This window comes from Peromyscus maniculatus, chromosome 10, assembly GCF_049852395.1.
Source record: "Peromyscus maniculatus bairdii isolate BWxNUB_F1_BW_parent chromosome 10, HU_Pman_BW_mat_3.1, whole genome shotgun sequence".
NCBI classification, from domain to species: Eukaryota; Metazoa; Chordata; class Mammalia; order Rodentia; family Cricetidae; genus Peromyscus; species Peromyscus maniculatus.
This window is the reverse complement of record NC_134861.1, coordinates 59,310,139-59,330,079: the sequence shown is the minus strand read 5'-3', so window position 1 is coordinate 59,330,079 and position 19,941 is coordinate 59,310,139. Positions and strand designations below refer to the sequence as shown.

General features: G+C 44.4%; 1 protein-coding gene across 2 annotated transcripts in view; it reads left to right on the top strand.

Moving 5' to 3' along the window:
• Rell1 (RELT like 1) overlaps nt 1-15,758 on the top strand; it is a 67,691-nt gene extending 51,933 nt beyond the window's left edge. Inside the window, exon 7 of one of the 2 annotated variants that reach the window (XM_042286013.2) lies at nt 13,649-15,758. The gene's annotated coding sequence lies outside the window, so the exon portion shown is untranslated. Of the gene's footprint in view, nt 1-13,645 lie in introns of both variants that reach the window. The other variant, XM_006974592.4, reaches the window with a different exon arrangement.
• The last annotated feature ends 4,183 nt before the right edge of the window (nt 15,759-19,941 follow it).

Genomic DNA, 19,941 nt, shown 5'->3' with positions numbered 1-19,941 from the left:
GCATCGCCTCCAGGGAGGAAGTCCCCAGTGTCGCTCCAGCATCTTCGTATTCAAAAGAGGGTAAAATCCAGAATTTTAGAAGCTACAGCAAGTAAGCTTTTTAAAGGGTTGGAAGCTTATTAAGTTTTCTGCTTAAAAGGAAGAAAAAAAGAAAACAAAACCCCCAGGTTGGAATGGTGGTACAGGACCGTCTCAGCCCTTGGGAGGCTGAGGCAGGAGGATTGTGACTTTGAGACCGGCCGGCAAGACCCTATGTCAAGCAAAATAAACAAAAGCCGCAGAGCAAAGGATGTGCGTTCTTACCGTGCGTGTTTAAGGAAACGCTGTTTGAAAAAGATTGGAACAAGCGTGCCGGTGTTTTGAATTGGAAACAGTGCTCCCTCATTTATTGTATCGAGGAGAATACCCCCAGTTGGAATATTACTCTGCAGTACTCAGTAATGACGTTATTCTGAGACCCCACCCCGAGCAGGAGGGAACATTGCTCTTTCCATGGGCTGTTCTGAAGCACTCAGAACTCAGGGTGACCGCTTCTCTGCTTTGTTCAGAAGTTTCCAGAGCTCTCCAGTCAGCCACTACGCTGTACTGACTTCCTGTAGCTGTCCTTCCTTTCCAGCTTGAGGAGTGTCTGTTGTCTTTCTGCCTGTTGTATGTAAAAGGCCAAGGCTTGAACTTCGGGATGGAAGGGTTGTCGCGTATAAAGGATGTGAGGGCAGATGACATCAGGCACGTCCTCGAACAGTACAGCGAGCTGGCAGAGCTGAGCCTGAGGCCGGGATCTGGCTGCCAGGTTCAGATCTCTCTGTTACTCTAACACTGAGGCTTGGACCAGGCATGGCAGCCTTTTATGTCTCACTGGCACGTGGAGACGTCACTACCTGCCTTGAGGTGACCCTGGCCATGCTGGGCAGTGCTGCTGGTATCCCGAGTTAATTCGCATTTGGTGGGGGAGGGTGAGTGGAGGGGAGAGAGGAGGTTTTGGTTGAATCGTCTCTGATAGTCTGCAGGTCCAAAAGGCTGAAGACATTCTGGAAGTCATCTGGAGGAGTTGTGTTCCTTAACTCTCTAAGGCATGGAGGTACTGGCTCCTCTTTAGAGCTGGTTCTTGTAGGCTTGTGTTGGGAGAGATCTGGACCCTTCTTATTTTAGGGGCTAAACGGGCTTTTTTTTTTTTCCTTAGTTTTTCGAGACAGGGTTTCTCTGTGGAGCTTTGTGCCTTTCGTGGAACTCACTCTGTAGCCCAGGCTGGCCTCGAACTCACAAAGATCCGCCTGCCTCTGCCTCCCGAGTGCTGGGATTAAAGGCGTGTGCTGCCACCACCGGCCTTGTTTTGTTGTTTTTTTGAGATAGAATCTCTGAACTATATTCATGCTGGCCTGGAACTTACCATGTAGCCTGGGCTGGCTTTGAACTCACAAGTCCCTTCTCCGCCCCCTGCTGTGATTACCAGTGTGAGCTGCCTTTCCTGGCTTAGGGACTTTCTTTAAAGAGGAAGAGCAAGGCAGAAAAGTTCGGCTTCTCAGCTGAGAGGAAAGTAGGGAAAGAGGATGATGAAATGGCTTGTAGCCGCAGTTGCCGCTAGCTTGGAATTCTAGTTTTCTGGACATAGTGCTGACGTCTACCATGTCATCATTATAAATGCTTCCTGACGAGGTTCACACCGTCACCCCAGATGAGGAAACTGGTACACAGGGGGATGGTCATGTCACGGGAGAGAAGATCCAAGCTTTGTACCCAGGTCTCTGGCTGTAAGAACGGTGGGCCAGACTAATTGGCCTAGGGTGCTCCTGAGAAGGAAGCCTAGGCCCTAGGCCCTAGGCCGGGGAATGTTACTACAGATCATTCTCGAACATTGTCTATTAGGGAAGCTTCTAGTCAGCTAGGCTACTGTCTTAGTTATGGTTTCTATTGCTGTGAAAAGACACCATGACCGAGGCAACTCTTATAAAAGAAACAAATAATAATTGAAGTGGCTCACTTACAGTTTCAGAGGTTCAGTCCGTTATCATCATGGTGGGGAACATGGCGGCGTGCAGGCTGACATGGTACTGGAGCTGGGAGTGCTACATCTTGCAGGCAACAGGAAGTCAACTTACAGTCACCCTGAGGGAAGCTTGAGAAAAGAGACCTTAAGGCCCGCCCCCACAGTGACACACTTCCTCCAACAAGGCCACACCTCCTGATAGCGCCTCTCCCTTTGGGGGCCATTTTCTTTCAAATAACCACAGCTACTTACATGTAAATTAATTCAGAGTACACCTTTAAGGGTTAATGTACTAGTCACATTTCAAATGATAGCCAAGGCTGGAGTCTGCCCCGTTGGGTGTTTCAGACACAGGACATGCCCATCACCCAGATAAGCAGTACTGAACAGAGCTGGTGGTACCTTTGATGTTAGACGTGGACTGCTGAGTGACCTGGGTAAATCAGAGAAGCTGATTGAAGTCCCTGTCTGGGAAGGGACGCACCTGCTGTTGAAGTCTCAGGTGATGAAAGCCCAGCAAGAAGTGTGGGCTCATGCTGAGTGTGCGTGTGACCACCAGCACCCCCAGAAGCAGTTGCCTGCTTAAGAAGCACAGCCCAGCGGCAGGCAGGCACTGACTGCAAGGGCACCCTCTTGCCACACCCCACCCTGGTTACAGCCACACCAAGGTTTAGAAAGGTGAAAGGAATTGAGATTGCTCGGCTGGCTTTCATGGCCCGACTTCTGTCTGTATCAGATTCAGGAAATTGATCTAATTACCCCAAGTCCTGACCACAGCGAACTGGTTGACAGTTTGATAATCTCTAAATGCACACTGACATCTACCAGGATTACATAATTGGGTTCTACCAGAAGTCTCAAGCTCCATCATGAGTCCATTTGGAAATAAATAGTTCTTAACTGCCCATGCCTCCTTTTTATATGAAATAAAGATATTAATGTATTGATTCAAGGCAAGTGCCAAGCGAGTGTCTAGGATGAAGTTGACTCTCAGTGGAGGGCAGCCATACTGTGGTGTGCTGTCCAAATGGGTCAAATTCACCTAGTAGTCTTAAGACGGGGACGTATACTCTGAGACTGAAATTTACTTAGTTTATTAGTTAATTAATTAGTTAATTTTGAAATTAACAAGAAAAGTTTTTATTATGGAATTTTAAAAAAATCAAAAGCAGAGAGAATAATAATTGAGTATTTACAGTCCGCGGAATCAATTGAGTACCTCACTTTACAGGTGAGGTTCAGAAACAACTCATTTGGAATTGGTGGCGTTTAGGGTGGAACCCAGGTAGCCTGGCTTCAGCTGTCAACCTGGTCCAAGAAAAACAGGTCTGGGGTTGTGTCCATGCTGAGTTATACAGAGTATGGACCGAGAAAAAGAAGAAAGCAATAGTCATTAGTATTTACAGTATTAGATATTAGTTAACATTTTCTTACTAATTTTCTTATGTTTCTGAAAAAGATATGCTCAGGACAGTTAACTGGGCTTGACTTTCAACCGAGAAAACCTGGGAGTTTTCATCTCGGCTAAAATCTCTGATTCTGGACAGAGTGAGAAGATTTGCCCTAAAACGTGATGATGCACGCACGCCTTTATTCCCAGTCCTCGGGAGGCAGAGGCAGGCAGATCTGTGAACTGGAGAACAGCCTGGTCTATAGTGTCTTCTTGTCCTCCACGGCTACACAGGGCGACACAGTGAGACCCAGTCTGGGGGAGAAAAAGTAGCTCATACAGTAGTACGAGGCTGACCTGTTCTTATATAGATGACTTAGTCTTTAGAGTTGTATTTTTTCCCCATTAAAGGTGTCTTGTTTAAATTGGGTTTAACCACAGTACCTTAATTTGCTGTACATTCACTATAGGCTTCTTCCTCTCTGCTCACCACCCTCCCCCAACTTCTTTCTTGTTTTTAACAGAACCTAAGCTCGGAGAAGTCAGTTTCCCATATCCACAGATTCTCGGTTGTTGGATTCATCCAGTATGCAACTGAAAGTCTCTCACCAAGTCCTCTGTACCGCACACACACGTACACCTGTCTTCCCATGCCATGGTCCCCTAAACAGCGCAGCACAATAACGATTTACATAGCATTTACTTGCATTTGCGTTTGGTATTGTCAGCACTCTAGAGATGATTTAGAATTTGCAGGACATGTGCAGGTGATATGCAAACACTGTACCTTCTTATACAGGGGACTGGGCACCCACAGCCCTTCATGTCCATGGAGGTCCTGGAGCTGACCCTTAGCGCTACCGAGGACCACTGCGTGTTCTAGATAGAGCACATTAGATGGAGTAGGGTTTCTCTTTCCCTCTCTCCTTCCCCCTTTTAAAAACAAAGTCTGTTTGTCCTCTCCTTCTGCCTATCCCCTCCCTGCCCCTGTGGCTTGAACTCCTTTTTGTAGCTCGTTCTGACTTACATTCCGCCTGGTTTATTTTGGCAATGCCGTCAAAATGGTTTCTTTTTTTTTTTTTCTCCCCCCACAGAAAATGTGTTTTGATTTTTCCCTTAGAAGAATGAGCTTTTGTTCTTCAAAGTTAAATAAATCGGATTGCTTTCAGTCTCCAGATACCACAGCCTTGTCTTCATTGTCCTTGCTCTCCTCTGGCTTGTTCTAAAAATGATGCTGCGGCTCGCATCCTCTGGCGCATGTCTCTGAGGTGTGTTCTCCTTCCCCACTCGGATCGCTCCTCATTGAAAACACCGACTTGGAAAGTTGCACAACATTTCACACATGTTTAATCTTAACTAGTTTTCAACGTTCATCCCGTTTTAAAATTGGTTTCAGTGTTTTAGTTTTATTTTGAGTTTTTGCTGTTGAATTGTTGGAATTCTGTATAGATTCTGTATATTATCTACCTGTCACACATACTATCTTATCTTATCTTATCTATCTATCTATCTATCTATCTATCTATCTATCTATCTATCTATCTATCTATCTATCTAAAATATTTTCCCCTGTTCTGGAAGTTGGTCTTCACTCTGTTGTTCCCTTGGCTGTGTGGAAGCTTCGGGGTTATAAAAGCTCACTTGTCTGTTCTTCTTTTGTTGGGTGTGATTCTTGGAGTGCTTTGTTGAGTACAAGTTTTGGGTGCCTTGTTGAGAGTGGATTCTTGGGGTTCCTGCCTAGGCCGTGTTATGGAGGTTTGTTCCTATGTTTTCTTCTAGTAGTTTTACAGTAGAATTTTAAAATTAAACAAGTTAGTTATTAGGCATTTCTGTTTTTATTTTTATTAATTAAATTTGTTCTCAGAGGACGTCACACGTGTATAATGCATTCTGACTACTTTCACCCCAGCCTCTATCCCCCCCTCACCCCTGTAGAGATCTTTTTGTTTTTTTTTTAATATTTTTTTATTATTGAAAGTACTCTATTTTTGGTTATTTACTTTGGTGATTAAAAGCTGGATTTTAAACTGTATAGATTTCCTTTAAACTCTGTCACTTCACTGCTGATGATTATAAGCAAATTGCTTAACCCTCTGTCCTTTTCACTTTACCTTTCTGATGCAGGGTCTTGCTATGCATCCTTGGCTGACCTGGGACTTACTATCAAGCCCAAGCTGTATGTTGAATTCCCAGTCCCCCCCCCCAAACCCCTCTCCCCCCAGCATCCCAAGAACTGGGATTACAGGTGCACATCACCATACTCACACAGCTGTGTCCCTCTCATAGCCCAGGCTAACCTTAAACTTGTAGCCCAGGCTAGCCTTAAACTTACTGTGTAGTTAAGGCTGGCCTTCTCAATCTGCATTTTCTGCTTCTGTGTCCAGGGTGCTGGGATTACAGGGATCCCTAACCTTCTTAAGACGGCTTTGCTGACAGGAATATGTATAATTCTTAAATCAGTCCTTGGCGTCGTTATTATTACTGAAATCTGTCCTGCCCTTCCCATTTATTTATTAGGCTATTTCTTGAGCATTGTAAATTCCCCCTTCTTAAGAACAAAACAGCTTTGGACTCTCAGGACACCCAGATGTAGACAAGTCCCTCAGGAATTTGAACCATTTTTTGTCTGTGCTGAGGAGGCTTAGAAATCACCACGCCTTGTACGGCCTCAAAACCAAGAAGGGAGGGGATGGGAAGGCTTTGCTGACCCAGGCTCTTTTGACTGGCTGTCCCTGTGCTTTGGGATGAGAGGCTGCTTTCCCAAGCATCCAGCCAATCCCAAGTCAGCATTCCTGACCCTCAGCTGACCCTGCTCAGTGAGAGAGGCCAGCTCTCCTCCCCTTCTGCTGGCTGCCAAATGCCTGGTAGAATACTTGGGGTCTTCTCCAGAGCATGTTCTCCCTGCTTACATTCACGTTCTTGGTATTGCTTTTTCTCATTCATTCATTCATTCATTCATTCAAATTCCACAGAGAAAGATGATGGTGGGAAATGCCAGCAGCAATCAGCAGCTTGTCTCTCCCACCCCCCCTAGCTTTTAGAGTTTTTGTGGGAAAGACATTATTTATTAAATAAAGAAGTTTCAGGTAGAATAAAGACCCTTAGTTTAATTGACTGGCCTTATAGGGTCATTGAATACATATTTATCAAAGGAAACTGCTTGGATAAGGTCACCTGGTTTGGTTTCCAGGGTTAGGCCATCCCTTGTGTGGTGCCGGGCATGCTGTGTGTGGGAGGTGTGGCCATGATGTTTCCTGAGGAGTAGGGGGGCCGTATCTGTCCAGCCCCTCCCCCCCTTGTGGAGACTATGCAGGGATGGTCAGAAAGACAAGAAGTCCAGTCAAGGTCTGAGACGGCAGTGATTTGGGGAGTTGTGGGAAGTACTAACACCCCTATTCTATAGATGAGGAGCCAGGCTTAGGACTTACTTTTCCTAGATCTTAGGGTGGAAAGAAATCCACGCTCTGGAGCGCTGGAGCTCACATGCTCAGTAGTGGTGGGATGTGAGGGAGTGTTGCTCTCTTTGAAAAGAAAAAAACCAGAAACATGCCTATGGCCTCACGGTAGTGAGCATTTCAAACCCTCTGGCTTTGACTAAGGGGTAGTGTCTTAGTTACTTTTCTGTTGCTGTGAAGAGACACCATGACCAGGGCAGCTTACGGAAGAAACAGTTTGTTAGGGGTTTGCAGTTCAGAGGGGTTGAGTCCAGGACCATCATGGTGGGGAGCATGGCCGTAGGCAGGCAGGCACTGAAGCAGCAGCTGAGTTCACATCTCGATCCGAAAGCATGAGGCAGAGAGAGAGAGAGAGAGAGAGAGAGAGAGAGAGACAGACAGACAGACAGACAGACAGACAGACAGACACACACACACACACACACACACACACACACACACACACACACACACACACACACACACACACACACTGGGAATGGCATAGGCTTTTGAAACCTCAGAGCCCACCCCCAGTGACACACCGAGGCCATACCTCCTAATTTTTCCCAAACAGTTCTACCAACTGGGAACCAAGTATTCAGACCTAGGAGCCTATGGGCCGCCTCCCCCCCACCCCCCCCATGGAGTCATCTGATGTCCTTAGCTTTTAGAGCTCTGCCTGGACAAGGTGGCCCTTGGTTTGTGAGCACCTGACTCAGTCCTCACCCAGAGACACCAAAGTCACAGACCTTTAGATCGAAAAGGATCAGCGATTGCGGACGCAGTCCAACTCAGACATAGTTTTATCTTTCAAGAGTCTACCGAGCCCTTCCTTGGTGCCAGACACTGCGCTAGGCTGGGCCCTAGGGAACAGCCGTGCGCATGGCTACACATGCCGTTCTGCTCATGGTCTGTTCTGGTTTTGTAGTAGATTTTTCTCCCTTCGCATGTTGATCCATTGGGTTCAGAGCTAAGAGGCCGGACCGCTGGGACGCCACGATACTGTTTAAGGTCGTGGTGACAGCAGGCTACACATGGCTGGCACCCTGATGGCTTGGACCCTTGACTGTCTCTATTATAAGGTGTGAGATGCAGTCGTTTTTTGTTGTTGTTGTTTATTCTTCTCTCATGTATTATGTCCCAGCTGAAGTTGCCCCACCCTCCTCTCCTCCCAGTCCTCCTCCCCGTCTCCCCTGTCCCCCAGATCTACTCATGTTTGTAGCCCCGTAACTGGAACATGTGCAGAGGGCCTGGGTCGTCCCATGCAGGCTCCTGGATTGTCGGTTCCGTCTCTGTGAGCCCCTGTGAGCCCAGGTTAGTTGATTCTGTGAGTTTTTTCTTGTGGTGTCCTTGACCCCTCTGGTTCCTACAATCAATCTTTCCTCCCCGTCTTCAGCTGGATCCTCTGAGCTCTGCCTGATGTTTAACTGGGAGTCTCTGCATCTGCTTCCATCAGTCGCTGGATGAAGCCTCCCTGATGATGGTTATGCTAGGCTCCGGTCTACAGATGCAGTCATCTTTTTAAGCAACGGAAACAGTAAATTCTAAGTGTACCCATGGTAAAGTAGTCAAGCAATGGAAAGAGCTGCAGGATTAGAGAAAAAAGAAAAATCTTAAAAACAAACAAAAGCCTTCCTTCCATCTTCGTCTGTAGCCCTGACTCATCTCGTCGTCCTGTTCCCCAAAAGGGACTGTGGTTCTGAGTGTCCTGTGTACCGCCCGCATGTGCACGCCTGGGCAGCGTGTCTGTGTCCTTTTGCCCACTTGAGAGCACGGATGCTCCCCGGCAGTTGGCTTCTGTGGCAGCTGTTGGCTTAGGCTCTGTGGGTCCAGCTGTTGAGCAGCTGGACCTCTGCCGACAGGTACGTGAGAAGAAGCCAGTCTTCCCCTCCACCTTGCTGGAGCCATGGCTGTGCTCGCACACGCTGGCTGCCGTTAACACTGTCTTTTATCGTTGGAGGTAGATCCCTCCCGGTAGTTACGGCCATCATCTGGGAGTTTGGGGTTATCCATGTCAGCGCTCTTCCTAAGCCTTTCTTCAACAGGTTGCTCCTATTCACAGAAGATCCTGAGACACATTACTAGTGTTTTCTGGGTCAGAGGATCTGAGAGACCAGAAGTTTTTGTTTTGTTGCCAGCAAAGCAAGCCATCTCGTGGGTAGGCCTGTGCTAGGCCCTGCTCTGTAACTGACCATGAATTGCCACATAGAGAGCTCATCTGTCCTTCCCTTTAGCCCTGACAAGACACAGAAAAGGGGCCACAGTATCTGCTCTGTTCACCACAAACTCTGGAGGACCAGAGGCTTAGGGACTCTGGAGGCCCAAAAGACAGACCTTGGGGAGTCCAAGGGTAGCTCAGTGGAGCCTGAGGTCAGAGGTGAGCTGAGACTCTGAGGACTGTTCAATCCTTATTCCTCCAGGTGCAGAGCCACCTAGACACCAGTGGCATGTCACATAGTGTAATTTCCTCCCTGAGTTTCACTTGTCCAAGGGCTGGTAAATCTTAAGTGCCCAGTTCTCATCGCTTGAGTAGGCTCGCGTTGCTAAGTACGTGATTTGCCACTAGGGTATAACCCAGTTCAGGACAGCCTGCAGACTTCCCAGAATGGCCAAAGCACCAGAAGCTGAGGCTCTGATAAGGCTTGATTTCTCATGGACATTATCCAGAAAAGAAGACAAATAGAATTTGCAGGAATATTCACTGATGTCCATGTTAGGTTTTGTTTGTTTGCTTGTTTTAATTTCATTTTTGAATGGAAAAAAATTTATAAGTGCTTTTTTTTCCTCCCAAACTAATCCAAGTATGTAAACACTTGCTCCCTACTGCTATTTAAAAGTTAAGGTTTTAATTACTTAACCCCCTCATCACAATCTGGGTGCTATGTGTTGTTGAAAGTACAGTGATCAGTGAATATGAAAAATGCCCGATTTAGGGTGAGAATGGTAGAGTATGACAGTACTTAGAGGGCAGAGGCAGGGGGATCTCTGTGAATTCCAGGCCAGCCAGGGCTGTACAGTGAGACCCTGTCTGAGAAAGAGAGACAGCAGACAGACAGACAGACAGACAGACAGACAGACACACACACACACACACACACACACACACACACACACACACACACAGAACCCATCTTTCTTAGTAATGAAATTCAAAAGGCTTCATCTTTGTCTTTCTTTTAACGAAGATGGATGTGAACATGAGCCTGACCATGTAACTCACATCCAAAGAGTCTTCTGAGGTCCAAGAGGACACTGAATGAATAATTAATCTGGATGAACATATTGGAATGAGACCCCCCCCCCCCAGTCAAACTGATTGGTTTTGTTTGTTCTATTTTGTGTTTTTTGAGACAGATTCTTACTCTATAGCCCAGACTGGCCTTGAACTTGTAGCAATCCTCCTGCCTCTGAGTCCTGAGTGCCGGGATTATAAGTACGTGTCACCGTGTCTGGCTGCCAGCAGTTAACTTGGCCACTGGTTCAGAGGGTGAAGGCAGTTGGCGAGAATCACACAGAGAGCCTTACTGATAGAGATCTTTGTGGTGGCCATTTAGAAATGGCAGAAATTTAAAGGTGGACTCTGACCCAAGAATCTCAATTGTAGATAACACGCAGAGGTGGGACGATAGTGTTGGAAGCTGTTCCTTGTAGCTTCCTTAATGTCCAGCCACTAGAGAGAATTTTAAGTGTATCCATCAAGGGAGGCTCAATTCTGTGAGCTATGCCTTATTGTTTGATATTGTCATTATGCTGTCGTCTTTACAACTAAGATATGTGTGTGTATACACATACATATATACATACATATATATGCTACAAGCTTCAGAGAACTGGCGATCTTTTCCTTTGCTTCCGGTGAGTCTTTAGGGAATGAAGTCCTTCGTTCTTCCCACCAGTCTTGTTTGGTGAGGGAAGTGGTTCTTCTTAGGATTTCTGGCTTGTTTTCCATGCAGCAGAGTCTTGCTCGATCTCTTCCAGTTTGAGCATCTATTTGTCTAAATCTGTGATCACGTTTTCCCCGAAGCCAGGCAGCTTATGAGCTACAGCACACATTTCCTTCCTCTGCCCTTTGCCCATTCCTGTTGGGCTCTTCAGGCTCCTGCGGCAGCTACACGGGACTCTGGTCTCTGTTGGACAGTGTGGAAAGCACCTTGAACGTTTTCCTTGGTTTCTAGTGGTAAAGAAGTGCTGATTCAGAGTGGGTTTGTTTGCCGGTAAGGATCCGTTCCCACCGAATAACATATGGAAAGAATTTGGTGTTGTTAAAACATGATGAATGCAGTCTGCATCTTTTAGGTCCCTCATTTCCCCCACAGAGTGGACCACAGTTGGACCTTTGCAAGCCATGCTGGGTGTGTCCAACCTTTTGACATTGCGTGGTGGTGTTGACACAACCCATAATTGAGAATGGTACCCAAAACAAGACAGGACACGCCCTCTTGATGTTTAAGGAAGTGTATGATTTTATGTTGGACCATCCATAGCCATCCTTGGATAGAGCTGCCTGTGGCTTCTGGCCTGTCGGCCGGACACATCTGTGATTGTGTGGTGTCTCCCCCACATCCCCCTCTAAATTATCATTCTGATGAGGCAGGTGTTCACCTGGAAGCTCAAAGCTGCCGTTCAGTGAGCAAAGACCAGACTGTACGGGCTCTTGTCAGGGCATCTTCCCATATTTGCGTGTGGTGTCTGAGGTCTCTAAACAGCAGTGTGGATTTTCCACATCCTTGTTCTGCACAGGGCAGTTTTAGTCAGCTGTGGAGACAGCGCTGTTGAAGAACGCCAACAAAAAATGGTTTAGAGCAGGGAACTGGATGGCGCCAAAGGACCTGATGCTGACCTGACTGCTGGGTGCCATGCTGAGCCGAGTGTCAGTATAGATCAAACCCCAGTGACCCTGCTGGAGAGGCCAGAGGACGGCACCCCTTCAGCAGCTTGAGCTAAGGATCTAGGTTGGAATCGAGGCCTCTGTCTCTTCTCTTCACTCTCGTTGGCCACCCTGGGTCTTGAGTGCCCACCCCTAGAGGTCAGTGGAATCTACTGTATGGTTCCTTTAGTGATGAATTCTGGGTTGTAGTGATTTTTTTTTTCTTTTTCCCTTTTCTCTCTCTGAGACAAGGTCTCTGTAGCCCAGGTTGACCTCAGATTTGTGGCAGTCTTCCTGCCTCAGCTTTCTGACTGCTGGAATTACAAGCATGAGTTACCACACCCTCTTAACTCTGATGAAATTTTGCATTCCAGGCCTGACCTCCTTGCCCTGGACTTTGTTACTTTCCTGGATATAAAAATGTCACTTTAAAGAGGAGACATAAAAACAGCCCAGTACATAGTTCCTGGGTAATGCCCTAAAATTCTAATATAGTTTTAACTTTATTTCCTTGCTCAGTGGTGAAGAGCACTAGCTGCTCTTGGAGATGACCTGGGTTCAGTTCTGAGCGTGGCTTGTGTCCATCCTTAACTTCAGTTCCTGGTTATCTAACCCTCTCCTTCCCTCCATGGGCACCAGCTCCACATATAAACATGTATTCCGGCAAACACTCATCATATAAAATAAAAATAAATATATCTTTAAAATAATGGATCATCTTAGAGTACATATCTTAAAGGGTAAATTTTTGTCCTCCTCCCCTCCCTCCCTCTCTTCTTCCTCCCCTTCCTTCCTCTCTTTCTCCTCCCCTCCCCCATATGATAGTTATTGGGGATCAAACCCGGGGCCTTACACATGCTAGGCAAATGCTTCTCCCCTGAGGTCTCTTTACCTTTCATTGGGTCTCATTAAGCTGCCTGGTTTGGTCTTGAACTTACTGTGTTATCCACACTCTCTGGCTCAGGTTATAAATCTGTGCCCCCAGACCTGCCTTGTAAACAATATGCTTTTGTTGTTGTTGTTTGTTTTTAGAGACAGGGGTTCTCTATGTAGCCCTGACTGTCTTGGAGTTCATTCTGTAGACCAGGCTGGCCTGCCTCTGCCTCCCAAGTGCTGGGATTAAAGGGGTACACCACCACCGCCCAGCTAATAGTATGTTCTTAAACTAAGACTTAGCAGCTAACTCTTGTTAGTCCTTCATGGTTCTGCAAGCTAGCCTCTGCTTTTTTGTTCAGTGTTTATAGGCAAACGTGTGGTAGACAGCAAACGTGTGGTAGACAAGAAACTGCTTTGCTCCTGAACCTTGCATAGGTTTCTTGCACAGGATGCGTGTTTCAGTATACAGTGACATCTTTAGAATTTCAGTCCTGCCTTGGGCTATCTCAGTCTTCAGAATAAAACGGTATAAAGCTGTCAATTGGAGGAAAAGCCATTTTCTAAGTATGGCTGAGGTCATCCTTCTGCAGCTCTTGATAGTGGCTGGCAGCTGAGGGCAGGACGTAAGAGCCTGTTTCCCTGGAGACGTGAAGCAGGGATCACAGGGGGAGCTGGTATGAAAACGGTCTTGTTTCCTTGGTTCTCAGACTCCAGGACAGTGGCTCTCAACCTTCCTAATGCTGCGACCCTTGAATACAGCTCCTCATGTTGTGGTGACCCAACCATAAAATTATTCCATTGCTACTTCGTAACTGTCATATTGCTACTGTTATGAACTGTAATGTAAATATCTGTGTTTTCGGATGGTCTTAGGTGACCCCTGTGACAGGGTCCTTTGCATGGGTGGTACTTAAACATCCTTAGACTAAATTCTGGAAGGAAGGTGTGATGGGGAAGGGAGAAGTGAGATGTGGTCAGCTGGGGTGAGGAGGGATCACAGCTTTCCTGTGGTTTGCATCCTCAGGCAGATCAGCTTGTGGCATGTTTCCCTTTTATTACAGCTTTACATTTTTTCTTGTCTTCTCTTGCAGCAGTGGCTTTCTTGAAGAGTTCTAAGAGACTCCAAACTTGCAAGATATGAAGTTGACTGGGGAATATTTTTTATATATTTTTTACAGTTTCTATCATGAAGTCAATGGGCATGTGGCTCAAACCCAAAAGGGAATATTTTTGCTATGCTGAACACAGAATTCAGTTTGCTTTGAAAGAAGTTTGGGACTTAAAAGTCTGACGAAAATTTTAGTTCAGCTTCCCAGAGGGGAAGAGCTCATTTTATTTTTTTGTACTTGTGGACCGTCCCTAGCCACCCACCATGGTTCCCAGTTGCCCATTCCCGGCTGTTCCGTACACAAGCGGCTCCTCCCTTGGAATCACGACCTTATGAACAGCGGAGCCGTTCACAGCCTGAGCTGCTGTGTTCACATCTGTTACTCAAGCCAGATTCCATTTTGATACTGGTTATAAGATCTTCGTATACACAGTTGGGCTGTTACAGAAGACCCTTCCCTGAAAGGGGTCCTTGGAAACATCTAGTGAGTGCTCAGAAGCCCATCCCCCAGGAGATCATGGAATCAGATGGAAACCAGAGCCCTGGAGACTTCGGATGCCTGGACCAAGAATTCAGCATTGACTCCTGCTGCCATCTGGCCACGCCTGTCACTCTTGGGTCACTTAGAAAATACAGAGACTATTACTGTTTTTATTTAACTTAATCTAAACAGTTCTCCTTTAGTCTATCTGAGTAAAAGGGGAAATGGTCTAAAGTCACTCTAAAAAAAATCCGTTTTGACAACCAGAGACCAAAACAAAACACTCCTTAAGTAAACGAGCCCCTGCTGAGACCTCTGTGAGTTTTACTCTGGGTCCTGCAGTTCATCCTGTAACTGATGCTCAGTAGAGGCTTCTGAGGAAGACTGCAAGTTCAAGGCCTGCGTGGGCTGCAGAGAGAGTTCAGGGATAGCCTGGGTGACTGAGCCAGACCCTGTCTCAAAACAAAAAAGTGAAAAGAGAGCTAGGATGTTGCTCAGTGGTAGAGCACCTTCCCGGCATGCTCAGCCACTCTTAGAGGTTGGTCTCTCTGGTAGCTTTGTTTATAGAACACCCGGAAGTGCACAGAAACAGCTGGTATTTGTGTGGGGTGGGGGTGGGGCAAGCTCCGTGCCCTGCCTCCACTGGTGTGACGCATTGAGTACTTCATTTATTTCAGAGAGAAAGGGTTTGTTTTTGTGTTTGTTTGGCTCCACAAAAATAAGAAAAAAGAAAAAAAGGGGGGAAAAAAAAACCAGATTTTTGTAAAAGTATACCACAGGGTATTTTCTGTAGATATGATTGATTCTGTTTCTGGAAACAAGCTAACTTTTTTCTAATGTTTTATGTGAGTGGTAGATGCAGTTTGATGTGACCACACTGGCCGCTGATGTCTGGCGTGTGTGTGGTGTCTACAAAGCAGAGAAGCCGGTGTGGATGCAGGATTCACCGTGGTCCAGGAACAGGACTGTGTGTTCGTGGGAGTAATGTTTGTGCAGCTACGCCAATATTTTCACTTAAACAAAACATACATTTTGCATTAAAAAAAAAAAAAAAAAACCATAATGTCCTTTAAGTGGTGATGGGCTAATATGTAAGATACTCTTCAGCTTTAATTATTTTTTTAATTTTATTCACTCTAGAGAGCACTTTCTATAGCAATAAAAAAACAAGAATACGCAAAGATATTTAAAATCGTATTTATATACCAAGAGTACATTTTAAACATTTTTAAATATTTGAGCAGTTGGGTGACTGGCTTCCAGAGATGCCAAAAATTCAGCATTCAACACTTTTCAGTAAGTAAGCGTTGTACTGGTTTATACCGTCCGGTGAGAATCTTGAGTGTTCCCAGCACCCCTGACGTTTATGGGTACCACCTTCTTCCTCTTCCTGAGAAGGGTTGGGGATCCGGGACAAGCTCACTGTCCACAACACTAATGACGGGTAGCTTCTTGGTGTGACAAAGGAGTCACTTGCCACCTTGATGTAAAAAAAAAATTGTAAAGAAAAATTTTCACTGTTTCCAGTGTCAAATGTATTTTTAACTGTCTGGTTTGTACTTTTTATGAATTTTGTACTACCAAAGCAGGGTTAAAAATAAAAGTGTTAAACCAGTGTGTCTGAGTGAGCTATGTCCTAAGTCTTGGCTTGTTGAAAGATCATTAGTCTGGTCTTCCTTGGATTTCTCCCTTCATAGCACCTCTGCCTCCCAACTGTTTTTTCTATCTGAATTTGAGGATAATTTTGGACATGGGGAAGTAAATATAGTGTGGAGTTTGTGGGTACCCTTCATTCTGCTACCCTTAATGTTCATCCACATCTTATATCTCCATAGGAACATGATCAGGACTAAGAAATCATAGATTCAAGATTGATGAATAAACCAGAACTTGGGGGTGGGGGGCCTCCCCACCTTGCCCTAATATTCCCCTTGTATCACCTTAAGAGTGTTCACTAGTCTAGTGTCTTGATCATGACACTTGGTAATAAGCTGCTCAGCTCTGTACAGTGTCCTTCATAGCAGTTTCTCATGGATAGACTGAGCTTTTACACTGGGAAGGATGCTACCTGGGTGATGTGTTTTTTCTCCATGCTTCATGTCTGTAGCTGAAGTTTTCCTGGTCCTGCCTGGCCAAAGGTCAGGACAAATCTCTCCTACTCGCATCCCCCAAGTAAACACACAGAGATGCTTGTTTATAAACTGTATGGCCGTGGCAGGCTGCTTGTTATCTGTTCTTATATCTTAACACATTTCTATACATCTATACTTTGCCATGTGGCTCGTGGCTTACCGATATCTTACATCATGCTTCTCCTTGTGGCGGCTGGCAGTGTCTCCCTACCTCTCAACCTTCCACCTCCCAGAATTCTCCTTTTCCTGCCTACACTATCCTTCCTGCCTGGCTACTGGCCAATCAGCATTGTATTTATCAATCAATCATAGCAACATATATTTACAGCATATAGCAACATATATTTACAGCATATAGCAACATATATTTACAGCATACAGGACATCCCACAGCACATGTCAGGGACCATGTAGTTGATAGTGCCATTTTGTGATTTCCAGTCATTTGGTTGATGTGTGTCCATCAGGTTTCACTATGGTAAAGTGTTGTGTGATACTTTAATTGCATTCTGACACTCCCAAGACTGACAATAAAGTTTGTTTTGAATCAGGGCGGAGCTAGCTACTAGCTGACCAAAATTAACCATAGAGGTTTTGGAGGACTGAGGACAGATAGACACAGGAAGTAGTAGGGCAGGTCTGAGGGAGGGTCTGGGCCCTTGGCCCTTTTGGATGGAGGAACAAAAGAGATAGGCGGTCACTGGTCACTTCTCCACTGCTTCTCATCATTCAGGTTCTTACCCCAATATCTAACTCAACTTTTTATTGACAATAACTTTTTATTAATAATTAAAGAATAATTAGATAATGCTGGGCATGGTGGTGCACGCCTTTAATCACAGCACTCGGGAGGCAGAGGCAGGCGGATCTCTGAGTTCAAGGCCAGCCTGGTTCTACAGAGTTTCAGGACAGGCTCCAAAGCTAAGCTACAAGGAGAAACCCTGTCTTAAAAAAAACCACTCCCCCCAAAGGAAAAAGAATTAGATAAACACATTAGTAGAGTTACTTTTTTTTTTTTTTTCCTCTGTAATGAAAAGGAGAGAGATCATTTCTGAACTAAGACTATCATCTCAGTTTATCTGTTGAGGTCAACCAGGAAACCCAAGAATATACCTTGATTTTTGCAAAAAACAAAATAGGGGGAGGGGTTTCTTTAGCATTTCAGTCCAGGAGTAACAGTATCCTAACAGGCAAAGTGTTCTCTCACTGTCAACATAGAATGAACTGCTGCTGGAGGTCAACTTGGGTTTTAATTTGCATTAGCACTTACATGCATAGTAGTCCAAGTTGTTGACCTCATGACTTTAAAAAGTAACTCTAAAAAAGTAAAATGGCCCTTCTTGGAAGACTAAAGAAAGACAACCAGCCACAGTTGTAAAAAGTCTCATCAAAACAATATACCCTTTTATGAATTACGCCTCAATTAAAAAAAAAAAAAAGCAGCCCCAAATAAGAAACAGCTCTGAAAGAGAAAATATAACTTAAGATATTTGAAAAAAACAAGGTGAATACAGGTTCAAAAATAATTAAGATACATTTTCTTAAGGCTACCTAGAATTAGACTTTAAAGAATTCTACCATTTCAAGTTTACTACTAGTTACTAGATACCTATTTACAAACAAGATGTTCACTTTTTTTATTCCTTTATCAAGAGAAAAATCTACCTTCAGACTATGAGGGTGGTGATGGGGAGGGACTAGAAAACAAGATTCAAACAATCCCATGCAAATATCACATTTTTCAAATGGAAGAACTCCAAACTGCACTAGAAGTTCCAATCACTAAGACACTTTCCATTGAAATGATTTAAGTACAACTACATGGCATCAAGGTTTAGGCCTAATATAGGCCTGACAACCAAGTCCTTGTTTTCTGGAAGAAAGGCCTCAAAAGTCCCACTCAATTCCACATAACAATACTTCAAAGATCAATTAGGTTTTCCTTTCCTTAATATTTTTGTTTTTGACTTCTAATCTTAAAGACTAGATTAAAACTTAGCTCATTTCCCAGAAGGCATTGCTTCCCTTTGCTCTATGAAAGAGTCCACCAAGACCTCTTCTTCAAAACCATCTAGCCCCCAGCCTCCAGCCTGTGCTTATGATGCATCTTTCTCAACATCCTGAAAAGGTAATGTAGGTAAAATATGCTCATAAACATTAAAACTAGTTGTTAGAAAGACGTAACTAGCTTTATAATTTAAGTTTTAAAACATAAATACTTGCAGCTTGATCTGCACTGACAATGATTGTCGAAGCCTAGAATTCAACATTTACAAATTCTCATTCACACACACAAAACACACTATTATCACTGAGATGATAGTCTTAGTTCAGAAATGATCTGAATGTAGATTTACAGTCTACGTGTACAGCTGGCTAAGTGAGATCGCTTTCACAGTTCTGCATGTATCCCATGGGCTCCCCATTAGTCACTGAACTCTTAAAACAGGTATTGTAACATTATCACAATGTTTTGCGCCAATTTTATAAACTTTACAGTGCAATATGTGTTCCTTTTCTGAGGCAAACCAAAGGTATATTTCTCAAAGTTCTGCTGCTAACAGCAGCGTTGATGGAGGATTTTTTATACATTTGTAATAGAAATAAACCAGAAAAAAAAAGTGGTGGAGGAAAAGGTGAACACTGCAAGAATACTCAAAAGGGCTGAGAGTTGCAAATGCCAAGAATGGCTTTGCATAGTAAATGGAATAGAACAGCTCTGAACTATAGCTTACTTTTCCTGGTTTGGTCTGACAGAATGCTTGAATGCTTTTGTACAAAAATCAGAGCCTTAAAAACAAGGATTTGGTGAGATTGTAAAATGGTGTGCCACTTTGGCAAAACAGTTTGGTGGTTGGTCAAAATGCAAAACATTGTTACTCTGTTACTCAACAATTCTACCCTTAGGAATATATCCTCAAACTACTGAAAATGTGCACCTATGAAACATGTACATGAAAGTTTACAGCAGTGTGTTGCTAATAGTAAAAAAGTTAAAACAACTCAAATAGCTATCAAATACTGGAGAGAAATAAAATGTGGCTTATTCATACAATAGAATATTTTAAGACATAAAAATGAATGAGAAACTGACAGATTAAATGACTTTGGGGAACCTTCATAATTTCATTTGTAGATCTTTCCATTTCTAATTTATAAATACATTTGGGGGTATAAATTATAAATGTACTGCCTCCTGTCAACATTGTATACTTCTATTTGATGATTTCTGTGTCAAACATTATATGGAAATGTTTCCAAGTATTTTCTGTATTAACTGTGAATGAATAGAACAAAATAAATTGCCTGTGATTGGAAAAAAAAAAAAAAAAAGAAAACCACAAACATAAAAAAAAAAAAAAAAAAAGAAAAGGAGAGAGAGATACTTGGAGATCAGGCCAGTAACTCCCCTGTGGTCAACTCATCTGATAATTTACCATGCACTGGAGTTGACTTCCCCAGGCTCCCATCAACAGGTCACCAAGAACTTGGTGACTGAAACAACATGAGGCTATTCAGATCAGGAGTCTAGAGCCCGAAACAAGCTTGCCCCAGGGTTGGGTGCATCAGATGCTCTGAGGGAGGTGATTCATGCCTCTTTCCTAATTTGAGGTGGTTGCTAGAACGTTCTCAGCATGTCTTGGTTAGAGACTGGGTCACTGAAGA